Source organism: Furipterus horrens, unplaced genomic scaffold, assembly GCF_987537825.1.
Source record: "Furipterus horrens unplaced genomic scaffold, mFurHor1.1.pri manual_scaffold_6, whole genome shotgun sequence".
Classification (NCBI taxonomy): domain Eukaryota; kingdom Metazoa; phylum Chordata; class Mammalia; order Chiroptera; family Furipteridae; genus Furipterus; species Furipterus horrens.
In genome coordinates, this window is record NW_028327176.1 from 136,457,395 (window position 1) to 136,480,282 (window position 22,888).

At 35.4% G+C, this 22,888-nt stretch overlaps 1 pseudogene; it reads right to left on the reverse strand.

The window, feature by feature from the left end:
- Positions 1–258: 258 nt before the first annotated feature.
- Positions 259–22,888, reverse strand: part of LOC150007476 (large ribosomal subunit protein uL11 pseudogene) — a 90,860-nt pseudogene continuing 68,230 nt past the window's right edge.

A 22,888-nucleotide genomic window follows, 5' to 3' on the forward strand; every position in this document is an offset into this window, starting at 1 on the left:
TTGAAGCTGAATGTAGAAGGATCGTCAGGCTGCTGTGTGGAGGACGCAGAGTGAGGGTCTAGGAGTGGAAGCAGGGCCGCCAGTTAAGAGGCTATTTCAATAACCCCAGGCATAGAACAATGGCTCCTTAGCTTACAGTGATGCTGGTGCAGATGGTGAGAGAGCATTGGATTCTGGCTGTAGAAAAGCCCAAAATTTTGGGGGGTGAGGTGTTGTCAAGTGATCTATATTTGAAATATTTTCCTCTGTAGTTCTTACCTAGCTGGCACTTACTGCCGCAGCGTTGATGTCATCTATGATGTCATGAGAGTGGCGGCCATCAACATTGCACCCTACAGCCTGGGGAAACCCCAGGATCTCTTTATGGTTCCAGAGAGTTTTGTAGCTAAAGATCAGTGTCACATCTGTTGGGCAATGCTGACAATCTCATCAAAAGTGATATTTCCACTGTGTTTATTTTATTTTTTATTTTTATTTTTTTTGCTTCTTTCTGCCTTTGGTGGTCCTTTGAGAGCTTTAATGATCAGGGCAGAAACAGAAGGCACTACCTCAACCTGGGCCTGTCTGTTCTAAATCATCAGTTTCACCATAAATCTCAGACCCTTCCAATCACTGGTTGCTTTGGCAATGTCAACACCAAACTTTTTTGGAGACAGACCCAGGGGGCTGATCTTGGGGGTAGTGCAGACATGACAGTTATTTCCCCACTGGTGCACTTCAGGTATTTTAATTTCTTTCGGGTTGAATTTTGGTGGCATAACAGAGGCTACAGGTGTTGGATGAACTTGGATTTTGGACAACTAGAGCAAGTTATACTTAGGCCTCTTCTGAGCCAAAAGCCAAAGAAGCCAAATATCCAAAAATCTTCCAATTGATCAGCTATGGGGAAAGAAGGAGCCAAGGGTACCCATAGTTTTTTGTTTGTTTTTGTCTTTTGGGTTTTGTTTGTTTGTTTGTTTAATTGAAATCAGTGATCTTCAACTGGTATGCCACAGAATTTTTAAAAGGTGCAATACCCGACTATTTAGTCAGGGGTACTGACCTCTTTTCTTTTAAATGATCAAGTAAAAACAAATTTCAAAATTGACAACAACGGCCAACACAACAGCCATCCAGTGTGAATGAATCATGAATCAAAATTATATCTTTTCGGGGGTTCAGAATGGCAGAATTTTAGTAATTAGTTTATGTTGAGATAGAACATGAGATAGAAAATGTTGAAATGGGGGAAAATGGGGAAAATGTCGGAGGTGTCCACTAAAATGAAGATCATGAGAATGGCAGATTTAGGAGATCTGTTTTGAACACGTTAGGCTTAGATATTAAATATGTAAGTTAGTCTTACTCTGCATGTCCTATGGCAAAAAAATAGTTCAGAAGGGAAAATAATTTATAGTAAATACTCTGTAATTTTTCAACACTGATTACTTAGATTAATAATGTGTTATTGGGAGACGCTCCCTTGGATTTAGCTACTCAGCACACTGTTTTCTCCACTTTCTCATGATGTTAAACTGTCTTTTCACACCAGAAACAAGGTCCATATCATCCAACCTTGATTAGTCATGAACTTTATGTTCTTTGACATGATGTGGTCCTGTCAAAATCTTTCCTGCTACTGATTTATTGGTACTGCTACATGGAGTTAAATGAAATACTCTTTTTATAAGTCTGCAAATTTGGGATCACGTGTATCTGTGGTTGCCAGTCCCCATCTTCCCTGACTGCAGGTCATTCTGTGGTGGAAGACCATGGGGACAATACCTAGTCAGGAAGACTACTGAGAGGTAGAGGGCAGCTTTGAGGTACTGTACCAGCCTCCAGTAAAACAAGCTTCACCCTAGAACTTCACCATTACTTTGTCATTATCTTTTCCCCTCCGCCTCCACCTCCACCTCCACTTCTTTTTTTTCTTCCTTCTCCTCCTCCTTCTTCTTCTTTGATTAGCACTATTTTGAACTGGCTTCTCTCATACATAACCAATACAAACAGAATTTGTTCAAAAACAACAATAACAGAAAAAAAAAAAGACTTCAGAGATTCAATCATTTTCACCACGAAGCAGAAGCATGTCAGGCTAATAACATTATTTTTGCTGCTTTTTTTTGCAGAATTTCTTTGAGAGACAACAACTGAAATTGTGCGTTATAAAAATGGGCATTATTTTTGAAAATAAAATTTAATAATAATTAATTTGGGTTCTTTTTAGAGCCAATTTTCAGCCATCCATATAAGTGGAAGATAAAACTATTAAAGATAAAATGATCTCTTCTCAAAAATTCCTAATCTACATTAAAATCAACTACTTTCATTCACTATCCTAAGTATTTTTTACACAAATTTCAAACCATGTGTGAGTTAGATGTTCATACTTTTTTACCCAGAATTCTAGGGTCATTCTTCCCTTGCAAAGGAGACCAAATCTAAAATTGAAGTGACTGTAGAAACAAGACATGCCCATGGCTCACTGAACTCATTGATTCTATAATTTGCCTTGAATGACTAAGAAGTTATTATAGTAACAATCAAGAACCCAGAAAACATCCCAAGATAAACTCAGTTAAAATTAAACCAATAGTAGATTCTTGGCTGAACTCTGGACTGCTATTATTATTTTCAATGTCCAGTGTACTTCAGTTTATAATTATGTATTATTTATTGTATCAGCTGGTTGATAGCTTATCTTCTAGACTCCATATTAAGCACATATTTAATTTTTTTTTTTTTTTGTATCTGTATTGGTTATTTTATAAATGTAACAATGACTTTGAGGCTGGTTCAAAAAACTACAAATTTCGTTTCATGCTCTTCAAAAACTACCAAAGGAAATGAATTTATTTCTATTAGTAAATTTAGTAGTCAACATTTTAAAAAATCAAACATGTAATAAGAGATTTTCTTTAAAATGTCATCTACTTTTTGGTGGGGTAAAAGAAAACCTCATTTTTATACTTGCTTCTAAAAAGGTGTTGCCAAATGATAGTAAATTAAACATAAAAACTTTTAGATAATATCTGGCAGATTAAATATAGCTCTAAAGGAGGGCTTCCCAGAGTTCCTCCCAGCAACCAGAATGAAGATCATTCAGTGTTTATACTAAAGATACACAAATATGAAAAAACAAGATAGCTTCTTATCTTAGGATTTCATGACTCAGAGATATCAGCACTTTTTTCTAATTTAGTTTATTTAATTCTCAAGTAGATCTATAAGTCTAAGGATTAAAATGCCAAAAAGAAAATGAGGGAAGGCCTCAGATAGCGTGAGCTGTAATCTAAACAATAAGCGGGCCCTGTGCATTATCTTCATGTGAATGGAGATTCCTTGGATAATGCCTATAGATCGGATAGGAAAAAAGGCTTTGCACACAGCCACCCGTTGTGTTCAGTCTTTGTTGGAACCAAAATAAGTAGAGACTCACTTTTCAGGGCCACTCCGTGAGGACTGAAAAAAGAATGTCATTGGATCCCAACAGTGTTTGATGTCTTCATTTTCCAGGACTCCTCTGGGAGAGACCTGGCAGGCAGGCATAGTCTCCCTAGAGAAAAAGCAACTTCTGGACCAAGTCACTTCCCTGGTAATGAGCACTGGGGCACTTCTGTTATGATAATGTGCTTTTATTGTCAGGGTAGAGCTAATAGAGCTGTGGTGACATCATAGATTCCATAATGGAAAAAATAAAAAACAAAAGAAGAAGAGGAAAAAATAGTCCCCAGAGGCTCATGGAATTTCCCAGAGGGTCACAGTTGGCAAAAGTGCATCAGACATATAGGAGATGTATTGCAAGCATGAAGGAATTGAAGAAGTCACTAAAAATTTTAAGTTATTATCTTCAACTTCAATCTACCTCGCCCATCCTCCAGAAGGATAAGAAACAAGAAATAAACAGATGAAGAAAATTAAATAGTACAAGTTTACTGAGTTGGCTACTTATCAAGGTGTAGCAGTTTCCTTAGACATAGCATTGGGCATGCTTTATTCTGCATACGCCTGTTGGTGTACATGCAAATATTTTTAGTTTTAGAAATATGAACATATTGTAATTTAAAATATATTCTAAGGATACACTTCTAAAAGCCAAAAGCCCAAAGGTTGTGTCAAACAGCTCTCTATATTTTACAGCTCTCTAGATTTCTACAACTCAGCAAAAATTACTTACTGGTCTTAGAAAAAGCCAAGTTCATTGTCTTGTAAAATACTGTGGGTATTTATCACAGCATGATAAATCTCAGAGAGAAAAGAAAGTGGGTAGGAGATTTTTAGATCTATTACACCATTTAATTCCAAGAATGTTTATATGACCCACTGCACAAAGTTTAAATACATGAGGCCGTTTTGATTGTTAACTCCTTGAACTTGCTGGCAGAGCAAAGTGAGACAAGACATTTCTAAATAGTGTGTGTGTTCTGATATTGTTATCAGCTATGAGGCACTTTCTGTCTTTTCAGCTGCTTCCTACATCTGCTCAGCTCCCTGAAACCTGCACACAGCATGGGGCTTTTGCTGTTGTTGTTGTTTGGGGTTGAAGAGTATCAGCCGATTTTAAGTTAGGTCTGTTACTCAAAGTTACATAAGACAGGAGAATTTTAGTGGTAAATTCCGTTCGCCAGGAAAAAAAAAAATATGTTTGCTTAACCTATTCAGTCTGTTTGCTAGGTATATTTTCATCTAAAAAAATGTACATATTACATAATATAGTTATAGCACTTTGAATAATAAGGAAAATGTTCCATCCTAATTTCCCACATAATATACCTACTAGATTCAGAGTATTTTTTCCAGATTTTTATATAAAAACATGTACATAAAAAGATAGTAACATAAAATGTTGTGCTCTGTTATTTTCCTTTAATATGTCATTTTATGTATCATTGTATTCCTTTATAAAGCACCATTTCAAATTGCTGCATCATATGAAGATAAGAAAATTCACTTAACTGTTATTATATTGTTGATTACTTAAGTTGTGCAGCATTTCTGCCGGGCCCAGCCGTGAAGTTAATCCTATGCTTGCTTCCATTTTTATGTGTTCTTTCCCACTCTACATGACCCGAGCAAAGTTCTCTTCATTTTACTGAAAGAAAAAAAAAAAAAAAAAAAAAAAGCTGTATTACATATATTAGTATTTGAACAAATTTTTGTGTGTTTTTTTGACTAACCTTTAAATGTTGTACCTCATAAAATAAAATTTTTACCTGATCAAATAAACCCAGGATACATGCTAGTATTCCAATGCTATGATTGTGATACTGTTTTTTCCTGGGGCCCATTAATACACCCACTGAGAATGTTCATTCTATCAGTATGATTTCTGCCAAGCACAGAAATTAACTGCTTGGGAGAAAGGGAACAGGATTATGACAAACAGGGTCTTCCTTCCAGATTTAGAAAGAGGATTAATGTAGTTGGACCCCAGACCTCATACAAATAGGGTTGAGCTTATATATTTTAAATGACTGAGACCATAGTCTTCGAGGAGTTGTATTAACCAACTAAAATCATTTTGAATAAAATAAGATATTTATTATTTAGAAAATAATTTTAAAAATTTAAATGCTCCAGAATAAATGAATTATTTATGTAATAATGCAAGACATTTTGTGCTCTCTACCAAATTGGTCATATGTATATACAACCCAAAGTTCTGCCTCTGATATTAAAATAGAATGAATGTCATGTGTCAGTTCTGGTTTGCTTCAGTAAGATAGCCCCTCAAAATATGTAAATATAGAAAATAAGAATGTGCTAAGATTCAAATCTTATGGTAAATAATAATATTTTGATTTACTCATAATCTCTTGCTGTCCTTCCCTTTCCATGTACTAAGCTAAGTTACTCTCTGCTCCATTTTTAGAGAAGCTCCCTAGAGTTGTCAGTACTGACTTTCTTCAACTCCTCTCCTCTCATTTTATCTTACATGCACATTGGTCATTCTTTTAACCCCAGTGCTCCATTAAAATTGCTCTTGCCATGGTCACCCGTGACATCCAGATTGATAAATCTCATGTCACTTCTCAATACTTTTCTTTAAAGTCTAGCACCAGCATTTGGCCTAGTTTTACTCTTTCCTTCATTAAACATTTCTTCACTTGATTTTCAAGACACCATACTTTTTTGTATCTTTCCTGCCTGACAACATTGTTGGTTCCTTCTCATCTCTCAAACTTCTTACTCTGATCTTAGAGCATACTGTTTCATTCACTGATTTGCTGGTATTTTTTTAATCAATACTTACTCTTTTGTTAGTCTAAAAGCTTTAAATGCCATATAGCCATTGATGACTCCTAAAGTCACAACTCCAGCTCAATCCTCTATTATTTTCCAAGCTTAACCACTCCACCTGGAAGAATAACACTTAATTCAAAATTAATTGACCCAAAGCCAAAATTCTGATATTTCTCGCAAAACATCCTCCTGCTCTCACATTCTTCATTATTTTAGTAAATGGCAACTCTGTCTTCCCAGTGGTTCAGCCAAAGCCTTTGAAATCATCAAGGATTCCTCTTTCTCCCACTCACAAAATCCAAATCTTTCAGTAAATCTTTTGGTTCTATCTTTAAAATTTGTAGAGAAATAGACCATTTCTCGTAATCGCTACTGTTATTATCTGGTCCAAGCCATCATCATATCACATCTAGATTATTGCATAGTCTCCCACATTTAAAAATTCACATAAGAGCACTGCCAGTGTAGCTCAGTTGGTTGAGCATCATTCAGCAAACTGAAAGGTCGTCAGTTTGATTCCCAGTCAGGGCACATGACTGGGTTGCGTTTCAGTCCCTGGTCAGGTTGGTACTAGAGAAAACTGATCAACGTTTCTCTCTCACATTACTGTTTCTCTCCCTCTCTTTTTCCCTCTCTTCCTTTCTCTCTAAAAATAAATAAGATCTTTTAAAAATATTCGCATAAGTAATATAATATAGGTAAGTCAGATAATATTACAACTCAACTCAAACCCATCTCACTCAAAGTCTACATTTTTTACAATGATTTTAAAAATTACTTTTTCTTGCTCAGCCTCCTCCTTGATAAACTCCACACTGTTCCTAGAATTCTCTTATTACAGAATTGTGCCCTTGTTGTTTTCTTAGGTTGCAATACTCTTCTCCCAGAGAACCACATGGTTTATTCCCTTTATTCCTTCAAAGCTTTGCTCAATTGTCACCTTCTCAGGAAAGTCTTCACTGATCACTGTCTAAAATGTCTACATCCTAACAGCACTTCTCAGTTTTCTTCTATGTTGTTTTTCACCAATTGTCATAGTATATATTATACTTACCTGTCTCCCTCCACTTAAAAATAGACTCCATGACTCCGGCCAAGATGGAGGCTTAGACGGACACGCTAGGTCTCCCTCTACAACTAGAGAGGAATACAACTACTTCAAAACAAAGGATAACTAGAAATTCCAGAAAATAAAACTACACGGAAGCCCAACATATGAAGTTATAAACCAGCGGTGCCATTTGGGCAGGTAAGAGTTAAAGAAGGCAAAGCTGTTTGCGGAGCGGCGGGCGGGGCGGCGAAAAATCCCGGAGGCAATCAAGCCCCTGGCGGGCGCGACTCCAATCAAGCCCCTGGCGTGCGTGACTCCGGGCGCTGGGGAGAGCAGCCGCAGCATCGCCTTGAACAGTGAGGCCCAGGGGGGCGGGAGGACGGATCCCGGTCTCCTAGCTGAATAACTGTGTGAATCCATCTTGGACCCCCGCCCCCACAGAAAGCACCACAGGGCTGCGAAATAGGTCGCAGACAGGCACTGGTTGCTAATTTGTGACGCGTACACAGGCACCGCCCCGGACAGCCAGCCCAGGAAAACAAAACGCATCTGTCAAAATGAGGCAGACAACTATAGAAATCCCGGTGGCACAGCTCACCAGACAGCAGATAGAGAACCTGACAGATGAACAGATAAGAAACCTGTCAGAGGCTCAGTTCTGGGCCATTGTTATCAGGTGGCTTACAGAATTCACAAAAGAGCAGGAAAAAGATATGAAAGAAGCGAAAAACTTTCATAACGAAAGGAACAAAACCACATACGAGACAGATGGTGAGGAATCCAGAGTTCAATTCAACAAACTGGAATATGGAGAAGGAACAAGCAGTCAACCAATGCAGCGAGAGGAAATAGGAAGCAACAATGAGAGGATCAGAAACCTCTGGGACAGCTATAAAAGGCCCAACATAAGAATCATTGGTTTGCCAGAGAATGAGGAAGATGAACTAGAACTTGAAAAATTGAGTGAAAATATAATAAAGGAGAACTTCCCAGACTTGGGGAAGGGAATAGACATGCAGGTCCAGGAAGCAAGGAGAGTTCCCAAGAGACTGGACCCAGAGAGAACCACTCCAAGACACATTATAATCAAAATGTCAAAAATTAAGGATAAAGAGAGAATCTTAAAAGCAGCAAGAGAGAAGAAAAGAATTATGTACAAAGGGATCCCAATTAGACTATCAGCAGACTTCTCAAGGGAAACACTACAGGCAAGAAGGGACTGGCAAGAAATATTCAAAGTAATGAAAATCCAAAACCTACAACCACGAATACTCTATCCAGCGAAATTGTCATTCAGAATAGAAGGACAGAGAAAGTGTTTCCAGGACAAAATAAAACTGAAAGAGTTCATTAGATCCAAACCACTGTTATATGAGATGTTAAAGGGACTGGTTTAAAAAACAGAAGCTAAGGAGATGAAACAAAGGCAAACGAAACAGGCAACGAGAGTGGAAAAGGAACTGTGGGTAAGGGAAGCATAGTGGGGGGAGGTCAACAGGGAGGGGGAGTGGGGAGAGGGAGGGAGATGATATAGGAATTGGGGATCATGGTAGGAGGGAATGGAATAGATGGAGAGAGATTGGGAGGAACTGTATGCACAACTAATGGACATAATCTAAAAGGGGGGGACAACTGGAGGGAGGGGGGCCACCGGGTGGAGGGGAGCAGAGGGAAGGGAAATTGGCACAAATGTAATATTTTAATCAATAAAACACATTAAATCTGAAAAAAAAAAAATAGACTCCATGAGTCAAAGGACTTTCACCTCCTTCATTATCATATCCTCACAGCCTAGAATAGTGCCAGGCACTTAGCAGGCACTTGATAAATACTTGTTAACTAAATACATAAATAAATGAAAGGTAGAGGTAAGGAGTTTGGGGAGTATTTCAGCAGTTCAAGTGAGAAATTATAGCGGCTTGAATCAGGGTGGTGGCAGTGGACATATTGATAGATTGCAGAGGTAAAGCAAACAGGAGTATTGGGATTCCCATCACTGACATTTTTGTCATCATACAAGAAATAAATCTACCTTGTACTTGAATGCATTGATATTGAGAGCACATTAACGTGAAGTTCCCCCTAAGGACTTGATCAGCTATCAATGTGCCAATATCGTTCTATCTCTTAGTCTAAAGAACTGAAAAGCAGACCTTGGTCTAGGGTTGCCAAATAAAATACAGGATACTCAGATAAACAGGGAATAAAATTTAAGTACACACAAAATATAGCATGGGAAAATTTATACTGAATACATTTATACATATATGTACAAATATTATATATACTATATGTTTGCAATATAATACACATATACACATATATCTAACTATTATCTGGCTTATACTTACACTGAATATATATTCATAAGTATTATAAATGTCTAGAAAATATATAATATAAATGAGTATATGTATTTAGTATAAATATATACCATGCAATGTTTGGACGTGTGTGTGTGTGTGTGTTTATTGTTTATTTCAAATCAAATCAAACTGGGTGTCCTTTTAAATTTTAGTTTATTTATTTATTTGTTGCTAAAGAAGGCAATCCTAACCTGGATAACTGTGAATTCTCTGAAATAACAAACTTTACTTTGAATCTTCTTTGATATAAACATATTAATTTTCTGTTGGTAAGAATAAACTAAGTTGAAACATGAGTGTTTGTTGTTTTTTTCTCCTTATTCTTCTACCTATTTCATTTGCAGTGATAGAGGCTATGAGCGACCAGAACCAACTCTTTAATTTCACTTACTATTCTTTTATCTCTAAAGAATACTTTCAGCCAATAACAATATCAAAATAAAAAATAAACTATCTCTGTAAGCTACTTAAACTATTTATATATTCTGGTTAATTATTATTAGTATATATCTAAGGAAATTAAATTTATTTTATAATTTCTTTTGCCATCTGATTAAAAAGCTGCAATGGGGAGTAATCAGTAAAAATGTTTATCTAACAGGTGCCCCGTAATTCAGCCTAGACTTTCTAGCCAGTGATGGCCAGGCCTAACCTCTGCCGAGCCCCTACCCGTACTCTCTTAGGTTGATGCTTACACACCTTCATGAGTGTGTACTTACACTTAACATGAACATGAGTAGAGCTAAAAATTGCCCCTGCTAGACAGATTCCTCTCTCTCTCTCTCTTTTTTTTTTTTCCTGGTAGATCTGGGGAAGAGGAGATGGGGAAGCTGCTGGTATACTTTCTTCCCCAATCACCTCACAGGACCAGAGCTGCAATTACAAGGGCTGGAGACAGGGGTGATTCCTAAGCAAATAATGTCAATTATGTTTTTCTTTTTTAACTTTATTTTTTATTGTTGACATTATTAAAGATGTTCTCCTTTTCCCCATCTTTGCCCATCTACACCCAGTTTCTCTCTCCCTTTCCCTCTGGCCATCACCACACTGTTGTCTGTGTCTATGAGTCATGTATATGTGTTCTTTGGCTAATCCTTTCCCCTTCTTTCTTCATGTCCCCCCTTCCCTGTCCCCTCTGACAGCTGTCAGTCTCTTCCATGTAGCCATGCCTCTGTTTCTATTCTATTCATCATTTTATTTTGTTCTTTAGAGTCTCCCCACATAGCATATTTGTTTCCTTCTGACTGGCTTATTTCACTTAGCATAATAATCTCCAGGTCCATCCATGTTGTCACAAAAGATAAAATTTCCTTATTTTTTACAGCTCAGTACGTTCCATTGCATAAATATTCCACAGCTTTTTTATCTACTCATCTACTGATGGACACTTGGGCTCTTTTCCAGATCTTGGCTATTACGAGTAATGCTGCTATGAACTTAGGGGTGCATATATTCTTTCGAATTGGTGTTTCAGGATTCTTAGACTTTATTCTCAAAAGTGGGGTTGCTGGGTCACAAGGCAGTTCCATTTTTAATTTTTGAGGAAATGCCATAATATTTTCCAACTGTGTTTTAATTATGTATGTCAGAGTTCCTAAAGACCTGATGGGGCAGGATGTGTCTTTACCCCCTCTGGCAAAATTAGGGCTAAGAGTTAATGCAGCTATATTGTTTGGTGGCAAAGTTAGTCCATTAGTTTTGCACCTGTGTGAACTTACCCTGCACTAATGGGTGTGAACTGAGGGGGAAGCACTTCCTAGATTAGTATTGCTGTGAGCAATCCAGAGCAGCACAGGTGCTGGACCTTTTTCAAAGCTAGAAGAGACTGAATATAAATGACGAGAAGGAGGGATAGTAGGTGAGGGTAAAAGAATGAATAAATGAGTTACATGATAAGGAAAATTCAATATTATATTAACAACTCAAAAGAATCAGCAAGAGATGACATTGTCTCTTAGCTGAATTATATTAAATTCCCGAAGGGATGAAGACATCTGCTTGCCTAGACCACTTCTGCTTTGGGAACTTGACAAGATCAGGTGGAAGCCTACTCATGCTGGCACACATTTTTCATATGCTATGATAATGGACTGGAATGATTGTTAAAGATTACATGGAATCCTAATAATGTGCCCATATCATTTTGTTACAAAGGGTCCATGGCTGGAGACTAAGAGGTGTGCTGTGAGATAATAGAAAATATTTATATTGGTCTTCCTCTCTAGTTCCTGGCACAGAGCTCCTAAAGCTCTAGTAATTTCTTAAATGATAAGAAACTAGGAAAATCTCATGTTCTTATATGGGTCTCTGATCTCTGTTCCTGAAACCCTGCACTGTGTCAGAACTGAGTTGAACTGAAGGACACCTAGCTGTTATCACAGAAATTGCTTGGTGTGAGGAAAAACCTTCATATATTTGACAACCAGAAGTGAAGTGTTTTGTGGGAGTAGTAAAGGAGACTCAGGGAAGAAACACATGGAGGGAAAGCTGCATTTTTCATCTTTAGAGGCATGTTCAGAATAGGAGTTAAATAAGTACTTGTTGAAGTGAACAGAAGGTACTTAGGACTCGTACATGGTGCTTGCACTGTTTGCTCCTACTCACACAAAGGGCTGGCAGCACGAGACATGAAACCCCCTCTCTGCATTCTCAATCTTTTTTCTTCATAAGAATAAAATAATCTCTAATTAAAGTGAAGTTTATTTACATTCATGTAGAAATAATATGCAATCCCTCTCTCCCTCCAAAAAGACTAGTTCTGTATGATTGTAGCAGCATGTAATCAGTTTCAATTTGTATGATTTCTTTTCTTCCCAGAAAGCTAACTACACTTACATTATCAGCATGATACATATAAAAATATGTGTTAATGTGAATTCAATCTGAATAATAACATGTGTTATAAGTTTTGGGGAGCAGGTTCACCCCACCTGGTGGGAACATTTGATGTTTTTTCTCCTTGCAAAGTTTTTAAAAACATTTTGGAAACTTAGGAGCTAGCAATAAGTTTAATTAAAGTGAAATGGGATTTTAAAAAGTATTTCAAAGAGTTATTTTAAGAGACCTAAATTTTAGTAAGTCATTATACCAAATAATTATGGGTGCTGCAGGAATTTTAAAACTCTTTAATGTTCACTTAGTATTTTAATTTTTTCCATTGCCTATTCCAGAATTTAAGTTCCTTTTGAAGCCTAAAAGTAGATTGTTGGATTACCTCTTCCACTTTGAGTTTTTTGAACAAACACTTCTAATCAAGGTTGTACCTCCTGGAATAATATGTGAGGCAGCCATCACTAATTGTCCCACTCTCCATTCTCCTTTTCTCCCTTTGAATAATAGAATCTCCTGGACACATGTCTGTGCTGTTTGAAGTTACATTTCTCAGTCATCTGTACAATGAGATGTGGCCACGTGATTAAGTTCTTGACAACGAGATGTGGGTGGAAGTGATGGGTGCAGTGACTTATCTGGACTTTATCTTTTTCTCTTTGTATGTGGCTGCAAACCAGTTTTGGTCATGCAAAAAAAAAAAAAAAAAAAGTAACACCTTAGGAAAAGTTGGATCACGAAAACAAGAAACCTATATCTTTGAATGATCACAGGGAACATGGTATCCTACTGAGTGGAACCAATCAGCTTTAGGTTTATGTGTGAGGAAAAATAACTTTAAATCATATTTGAGACACTGTATTTTTAAATCTCTTAGTTAAAGCAGCTTAGCCTTTGATCTGCCTGATACAATTTATTAGAACTTTAGCAATATAAATTGATGATATTTGCTTTTCTAGATTTTTTAAAAGTTTTTATTTATTGATTTGAGAGAGAGAGAGGGAGAGAAAAAGAAACCTCATTTTGTTGTTTCACGTATTTATGCAGTCATTGGTTAATTCTTGAATGTGCCTTGAATAGGGATTGAACCCACAACCTTTGCATATCTAGACAGTGCTCTAACCAATAGGCTTTATTAACTGGCATCGAGGGCAATTCTTGAAGCATTAGATTAGATAAATGGATATATAGATAGATGATAGATAGATGTCGATTAGATATTTCATTGAAATGAAGTTAATTTATTCTTTTCTGTTACTACTTAGATATCTATATATTCTATCATCTATCTATCACCTTTCTATCTGCCCCCCTTTCTTCTAAGTTTTAGTTTCTTTTTTTTATTATTTATGTTTTATTTCAACAATATCCTAAATTAATTAACTGAGTTATCATGAGCAGTATGTTTCTGTATATTTAAAACTTTAGGATAAAGACTCTGAAATACTTCCCCATTTAAGGAGTTTTGAGTTCACTTTGTTGTATGAACACCAAATATGTTTTTAAAATATCATGGTGGTAATAGTAATTGTTCACAGCACTTATTTAGTTGCATTAGATGCACTGAGTTTAGTCTTCTGATTTTTTTAGTAGCCTTTACTATTGTTAAGTTAGATGACTAACATATAGAACATTCAAAAGAATGTATATTACAAAATAATATTAAATAATTCAACCCAGCTTAAAATCATTCCTCCAGAATTATTTAGAATCTTCTTTTCATCAATCAATAGTTTGTAACGTATTGTGCTTTCTCTTTCTCAAAGGGGAAGGGGATTCTGGTAACCAACATTTGTTGTGTAGTTTTTGGTATAAATGAGTCAACCCCAAGTTTCCCGTGTAAATATTTCTTTCTATTCTCTAAATCCTGTTTGTAAATTGCATTCTATGGAGGCTTCCTTGTTCTGTAGACAAAGAAGAGTGGATATATGTGCATCTTTATTTTGAGTTTGTTATGAGTTATCTTAAAACTATATGGTCCAAAGTTAAAACAAAATACAAATAAAAAGAGAAAATGAAAAAATACAGACCTCTAACTGAGCTTATTTCTAAAAATTCATTGCTTTATATTTATATGCATTTTCTTAGTAAACCAACTCCAATCCCACTTGGAAGTAGTTCAGTAAAAATAGAATATAGAGAGAAAGGTTATATCTATTAGCATGTTGCTTTTCTGTCTCTATTTATTACAACTAAATACTATTGTTAGAGTTTTATATGAGTTGTATATTGCTGAAAAACATACAACTCTAAAACTTACTAACTTAAACCAACATCATTGTTATTTCTTGAAGTTCCGTGGGTTGACTTTTACCCTAGGCAGCTCTCTCCTGTTATACTTGGGACCCTCTGGGGTTGCATTCATATGTCAGCTGAGGATGGAGTCATCTGAGTCTTTGTCTGGGATGCTTCAATGGCTAGGCCTCTCTATCTCAACATAGTCCCAGGGACTTTTCCCATGTTTTTTTTTACACAGTGTCTCAACCAGGGTAGCCAGACCCCTCCCAAAATTACAAAAGTGAAAGTTGTCAGGCTTTGACCTAGGAGATATCCTGGAAAGCTATCTAAGGCATGATCTAGAACTGAAACAGTGTTACTTCCTCCATCTCTGTTGGTTAAAGCTAGTCACAGACCCAGCTTAGATTCAAGGGGTGGGGACAATACAGAGACTATGGTTTATTGTGGTATATGTTTGCCGTGCACAATACTGTCTTATACACAGCAGTTCAGTTCTGCTATTTTCACAAAACAAACCACTCTTTTAATGATTTCCTACTTCTTTACATGTCTTCTGGCTTACTACATGCTTCTTTTCTCTGACTTACATTTTAGTGTAGATTTGTTTAGATTGCTAGGACCAATGGCCAAACCATGAATATTTACTAGGCAAATTTTGTTTTCTGTAAAATGTCTTTTAATGTAGAGGATGCATCCCCAAAGTATGTCTTATTTCTGATTTTTTTTAGTATAAATAGAAATTATATGAGCCAAAAACCTTGACAGCTGGGAATCTGCTTGTTATTGCATCATTTACTTTGTACATAGTAAATGATAAAACATTCTTGTATGGCAATGAGTTCTACAGTTAAATCCTTGTGTTCAATGTTTCAGCTAAGTCCAGTGAGAAACTTGGTCTAGACAAGATACTGCTTTCTCAGTAATTTCATTTCTCCTGAACAATGGGATGAAAACTGTATATAGGTTATGAGCTCCCTGGTCCTAGATAACTTGGTATGGAAGCTCTGGAAAGAGATTTTCCCTTCAACTTGGAAGTCTATTTAAAAATCTCTCCACCTGAATACAACCTGCTCTTTGTTCTTAGTAAGCGTTATCAGAATTATTCTAGTATTAAATACACTAGAACTTCCACCAACACTTTATGTACCTGAATAAACTCTGTTAAATTTCATTTCATGATGATTAATTAATGTACCAAAAAATACAAAAGAATAATTAGATTGTAGCTGACAACTTTCCCAAACCTTATTCTTTTAATCAACTATGATATTAAAGAGTTATTTCTTGAACAGTTAATTTTACATTCACTTTCAATCTCAAAATCATGTTCACGGATTAAAAAGGGAGGGGTATGTTCTAGCTATATTTTATCTGATGGCTAAACTTATAGTATATATTCTATTAAATCTTGATGTGTGCTTTGTGATTCCTTTAAACAATTGGGTGCCTACCAGGAACTGAACTAGTAAATTCTCTACTGAACTTATCTCGGTGGAGTTTTTCTTTACTGAACATTTCACAGCAGTCTATCATCCATTGTGTGGGCATGTGTGTATTTCAGCAATTAGGAATTGATGGTTTTAATAATAGAAAAAAATAATTTTGAAGTAATACTAATTTAGACTATAAGTTATATGTGAGTTTTCTTCCTAATAACATTTTTTTCTGAGTATAAACAAAAACAAGCAGTTATCTTTCAACAAGGAGAAAGAACACAGCTACATGGCTCATTTCTCTCCCACATCAGTAGTGGTAAGCCACAGGCCTGTTTAAGCCTTCTCAATTGCTTTTTTCGGCAAAGACAAACAAACAAAAGCAGGGCAAGAATTAAAAACCATATTGGTTAGTGGATTTATATGACATATTTCACCACTTAAAATGCCATCATATATTCATTTATAACTTTGAGGTTTTGTTCATGTAGCTGTGTAAATTAATCAATGATAATGAGTTTAGATACTTTAGATATGAACTGCTACAACAGAATCTTATGTATAACACATGTCTGTATCTGAAAATTTGTTACTCAAAAGGAAAACATCAAAACAAGTCTTAAGGCCCCAGTTGACTCTAGCTAGATTTGTCAACCTGTACATGTATTTGAGGGGAGACCTCCCAAAAAACTGGAAGGTAGGCCACTTGTAGTACAGGTTTTCCCTGCTAGATGAGTGTTCTAGAAACTCATCTGTATCAATGTACCAGCTGGTGTTGTTGTGAGAGGCTGCATTGGGCTTCAGTGAATTTTTTTTTTTTTTTTTTTTTTTTGAAGACTCTTTCAACACATTTCATGACAGGTGATTTATGAGCGCATCCACCTGCACCACACTGAGTGTTCAGTGGCTTTTGACCAAAAACATCATGACTCTCACGACCCACCCTCCCTATTCACTTGATCTCACTCTGAGTGACTTTTTTGTTTATTTTTCCCAATGAAAAAAGTCCTCAAAGGAAAAAGTTTTTGCCGATGTGGAAGAGTTGAAACAAAAAATGGCAGAAGAACTAAAAAGCATCAAAATTGATGAGTTCAAAAACTGTTTTGAGAAGTGGAAAAACATCTTGATAGGTATATTGCATCAAATGGAGAGTATTTTGAAGATAACTAAAGTTTAAACATGTAGGAATAAAAAATAAGTTCTTTTGTGTGTGTGTGTTCCTCTTAAGTTTGATGAGAATTTCTTTTTGTCTTCCTTTCTAAACTAACTTGATCTTCAAAGCTTCCCTGAGAGCTTTATTCTGTGCTTTGACTCTGGCTAGGCTCTCTGATGACCTTAACTTATTATGAAAGAGGTAATTTTCCTTTAGTGTCAGCAAGATCCTTCTTCTCTCCAACACTTTTCTATGTACCTTTTCCCCTGTTAGTTCAACTCAATTTTTTGTATCAATAATTTTAAAAGTAAGAAGACTAAAAAGAAAATCCACAATGAAGGAACAAAAATTATTACTAATCCATATTAATTCTACTCAGAATGCTTGAGATACATCCATCAAACTAGTTTCTTCTGTATTACTTTATATTGGGTTACATTACTACAGGCTAGTAATAATTAAAAAAAAAAGAAGTTGCATAAGTAACTACAATTAAAAGAGAAAATAGGTTTGCTCCTTACTCTTATAAAAACATAGGCAATTTTCACATAATATTTTCTACATGCTAAGCACAGACTTATGGGCCTTACTTTTATTAAGTCATTTAATTTTCAAATTTTTAAACACCTCTCTGAGGCAGGTTCATTTCTATCCACCTTTACAGGTGAGAAAACTGAAGTACAGAAAGGTTAACTAACTTGGCAAGGTCATACAAGAAGAGCTGAGAGCTGAATCTGTGTCTAGAGAGAGATTATTACTATGGAAGGGAGTTAGGTGAGAACTAGCAATTGTTTAATGACATCAGATACTTAGCTAGGTACTTTACACATATTATCCCATTTACAACTCACAACAACTATATTCTAGGAGTAGTAATTGACTCATTTTGAGGAGAACCAGATTCAGAAACATTAAGAGGAAACTTGACTAAATACAACGATAATTAAAATGTAGAACCACTGTTTAAAACTTGGTTTTATTTCATTAAGAGGTTTCTTTCTACTGAGCCTTGTAATATTGATGGGTTTTGAACTGCCATTAAAATGAGCTCTGATCAATATACAAAATATGGATGAGTGTATTGGGTAGATGAAGCCTAAAGACAGAGAGAATATTATGCTGTGGTGTAGAGGTGCAGACCAGTGGATGATACACCATAAACGTTAGTCTTTGTGGGCTTTGTCTGTTAGGTGGTGTAGTTACTAGATGGTTTCATGTAAGGAGCAGCCTGAAGTAACATGACATTTTTAGGTAGACAACTGTAGAGGACTGATCAGAAGAATGTGGTATGAAGTATGCTAAAAGTGACATATCTTCCATAGATGAAGACTAACTGGATGTAGAGAGTAAAAGAAAATAAATTTTACAGTCTGAGTGGGTTACTGGGTAAGAAGTGGGGCTACTGGCCAAGATGGAGTATCTAGGTAGAGGAGCAGGCTTGGGGCAATGGATGATGAATTCAGTCTATATATGTATTGGTTTGAGGCATACATGGAGCATAGAAATATCCACAAACAGTTAGATGTGTAGATCTGGCTCTGGAGATTAAATTTTTGGGATTATCAGAATAGAGTGGATGGTTGAAGTTATGGGATTAAATAAGAAAAAGCATATGAAATAGAATGATCCTCTGGGTCAAATGCAGCAAGGTAGTCTTAGTTAAAAAGATATAAGGCAATTTTAATAGGGTTTAAGATTGTCCAGACAATGAGAAAATGGGTATTTGGATGAAATTAATTAAACCATGGTTGAAGAGTCAGATTTAAGGGTCAGAATTTTGTTGTTATTGTTATTTTTTTCAGTGTTAATGGTGATGGTTCTTGTTGACTTCATGTTGCCATTTGAGGGGCAAAAAAGAAAATCCTAAAATTATTTATGATGTAGCAAATAGCAAACACAGACTGAAATGTTAAAAACCAGAAAGAAAGGGGATAACTCATGAAACAGAAAAAAACTATTAGGAGACTTAGTCGAAATGCAAGTTGAGGTATTAGTTTTGAAATGAAAATTAAAGATTTTTTCATCTGAAACTGGAAGAGAATGGAGGAACAAAATGGATTTTAAGGAAATGATAATTATGGAAGTAAAAAACTGATTTAGTTCAAATCATCCTTAAATTTCTTGGAAGAATTGGGTGTAAATTCATCTTCTGACAGGAGCTAGAGAATGAATTATTGTATAATAGAGCATTCACTATATTCAACATAAGCAGCAAGAATAAGAAAGTCACAGCCTCATGGCATAGGTGCTCTATCAAAGGGTACTGGCAGCTTCCAGCAATATGTACCTTTTAATTAAAGGATTAGAAGACCTCATGAACTAAGAGGTACTCCAGATTCCTTACACCTGGCAACTAAGTTTATTTTGCAGTGCAGGGAACTTGAAATACCTTAGGACATAAACTGAAAATACAATAATTTTTGGTCAATGAATTATGATAATTATTGAAAAGCTTCCTATATATGATTTGAACCACCTTCTTTTAATGGGGTAACTTCATATTAGAATACTAGCTCCCTTTAAGAAAGTAGATATGATCTTATCATACCCAAATCACATTTCTCTCAGAATTTTTACTCTTTTTGACAAACTTTAGCACCTGTTATTAATATTGTAGGTCTAAGACAGTTTATTATATTTTTTCTGTGAAATGTATTCTAGGATGAGATTCACTTGAAAAATGAGATAGATATTGGAATGGTTCTGAGTTATTAACAAATAATGAGCAGCATCTGTAATTCATTAAATGGAATCTCCCACCAAACACAATTCTGACATTTGTGTAAGCCTATTTGACTTTGTAACTAATAAAATAGTCATATCACCTTTACTGCTTAAAAATCCCTGAGTGGCTCTCTATATCTTCAGATGCTTAAGAGGAAGGTACATGACACGGTTTTTACTGAGCAGAGCTGACCCATCCGGTATGGGAGCAGGTTTGATAAATTATTTCTTGAAGGACTAGATTTTAAATATAAATGTCCAGGATCTTTCTGATTTTAAACATAGCAAGAAATGTATATGCTTGTATTTAATTTGTGAGAATTTTGATCTTTACATCATCAATATGGGATTGAATTGTTAGCAGTGTTTTTATTTAGTTTTATAGATAATTTGAAGCAAACATTAAATTTGACTGTAATCTCCATTAAATTTATATTTGTTTCACTTACATGACTGATTATATTGACATTGGATATTAGCAAATGCTCCTTAGTTGAGTACAAGATAATTTATGATAATAGTATACTTTTCATGTATCAAGTCAAATCTTATTTAACTAGTTATTTCACACCTAGTGACAACAGTAGGCATTAGTAACTCATTAAAATTTGCTAATGTGCCACACATAAAATCTCCTCATCCCTGAACTTTAAAATAACCATAGCTATGGTACATAAATAAATAAGTGCACATATATATATATATATATATATATATATATATATATATACTAGTGTTATAAATGCTTTTGTAATGACTTTTCTAAGTAGCTAAACCATATAGAGGCCAAGAATAATTTTTTCTGGTATAATTTGGAGAGTGAACACAAAGATGGCATTTCTTACAAGAATGGAGATAAATTGGTTTTATGCTCTTTCAGAGTATATTCTGGAATAAAAAATGATTGGGTCAAAGTTGGTTACTGACATTATATAATCTAAAGCCTGATTATTTTTATCATCTTGTTTGTGATAGATGCATTTTTAATTACAGTTTAGCATTGGAATATGTGTGTGTGTGTGTGTGTATGTGTGATATATGATATGTATATATCATATATTTTATATACTTTGTTTCCAACTGCTACATATTTCATTACACCATTCTTACAAATAGTATTCATTACTTTGGTCATAAAAGCTCAATTGCTTCAAAAACATGTACTGAGAAAGACAGGTTAACAATGGGCATCTTGTTTTCATTGTTTAGGATCACTTTAAAGCAAATCATTTCCTTGTCAGCCCTTTCGCCTAGCACCTAAGTCATATCTGCAAATAGCTTCCATGATAACCATTTGTTTACATGTCCACTTGAGGAAAAACATAGAACATTTTCCAGTTGAATATAGGGAGACCCCAAAGTAGAAAGCAGAAGTTTTTCTGTTATCAGACTGTCTGACTCCTATCTTCCCTCTTATGAAAACCTTTTAAGTAAGCCTATTTTTGTCTGTAATCAAATTCTCAAGAAGTGGCCCTTCAGTAATGTACTTGTACTTCCTTCCCTGGTTAACATTCTCTCCCTAAAGCCCAGAATTCTCTGCTGACTTTTAGCTCAACAACCTTCTGTAAACTGTAACTCCCATTCTGCTGTTTCGGATTGATAGTAATCTCTCTGCATATGTATTCAAGTATACAGTGACGTGGTGGTTGCCAATGTTTCAAATGCCAGTGGGAATGCGATCTACGGCTACGAGGAAGCACTTAGGAACCACAAAGAACAAATGGCTGCCATCGGGAATAAGGGTTTGTTATATCAAAGGTTTGGCAAACATAAATGCTTAGAGGACTTAATCTAATGAGTTTCATCAACACTACCAGATGTGTTATCTAGAAATATGCCAAGCACTTGCACAAATATATATTGCCCAGAAAATCATAGGAATAAATGAGATTTAATTTTAAAATTAAACTTTTATTTTGGTAAATAGGATTAGTTTAGAAAAATATAAAAACATTTATGTTCACCATTGTACATTTGGCCAAATCATCAAGATTTTAACAAAAAGCCCAATTCATTTGTAAGATATTTTATGTTGGAAGTTTTCAATATGCTTGCAGTGCTGCAGTATTAAATATAAAATGAAGAAAAAGACATATGAAGGACCACACCCATGAGCTATTTGCTAACAAGCTTCTTTTTTTTTTTTATCCTAGAAATTTTGGTGTAACTTTTTGATTGTCTTTCGAACTTCTTTTTTTAAGAAAGATCAGAAGATGCTTAACTTAATATGCTTTTCTTCAACTCAAATGTTAAATTGGTTTCTTGGATGCAGACTAACAATAATTAGAAGAGGAAAGGGAAAGTAGACAGTCTTTTTAGGTGTTAACACCAGAGAAATTTCATCACCAACAAAGAAAAGACTGTCTAGAAAAGACTTAAGTTGAATTACCTGTTGCCAACAGTTCAAAGAAATCAAAGTAGGATTGGTATTAATGACAAAACAAACATGTTCCATTGTCTTAAGCATAAATGAGGTACAGAATATCTCTGCTCACTGAAGATCAAAGGATAATTTTCAATGAAAGTGCAGCATTCTTTCCAAAAAAGGGGGGGGGGTACCTAAAAGGAAATAGAGTCCAAATTTCATTTTTTCCTTCATCTGATTCTTTAACAAAGATAGATTGAAATACTTTTTGGAAGGTGTCATATTTGTGTGTTGAAAAGTAGAATCTTATTATTACAGACTCTGCAACAGTAAAGTATCCATTTTAGTGTATGTTCTGACTTGTTAGTATTTGAATAGAGATATTCTAGGAAGAAATATTTAAACTATCAGAGTAGTTATAGGAAAACAATAAAGACCTGCTGACACTGTTGTAGCTAGAATTTCCCCGTCTCCTGGAACAGCTGGAGATAAGGGTATTTGTCA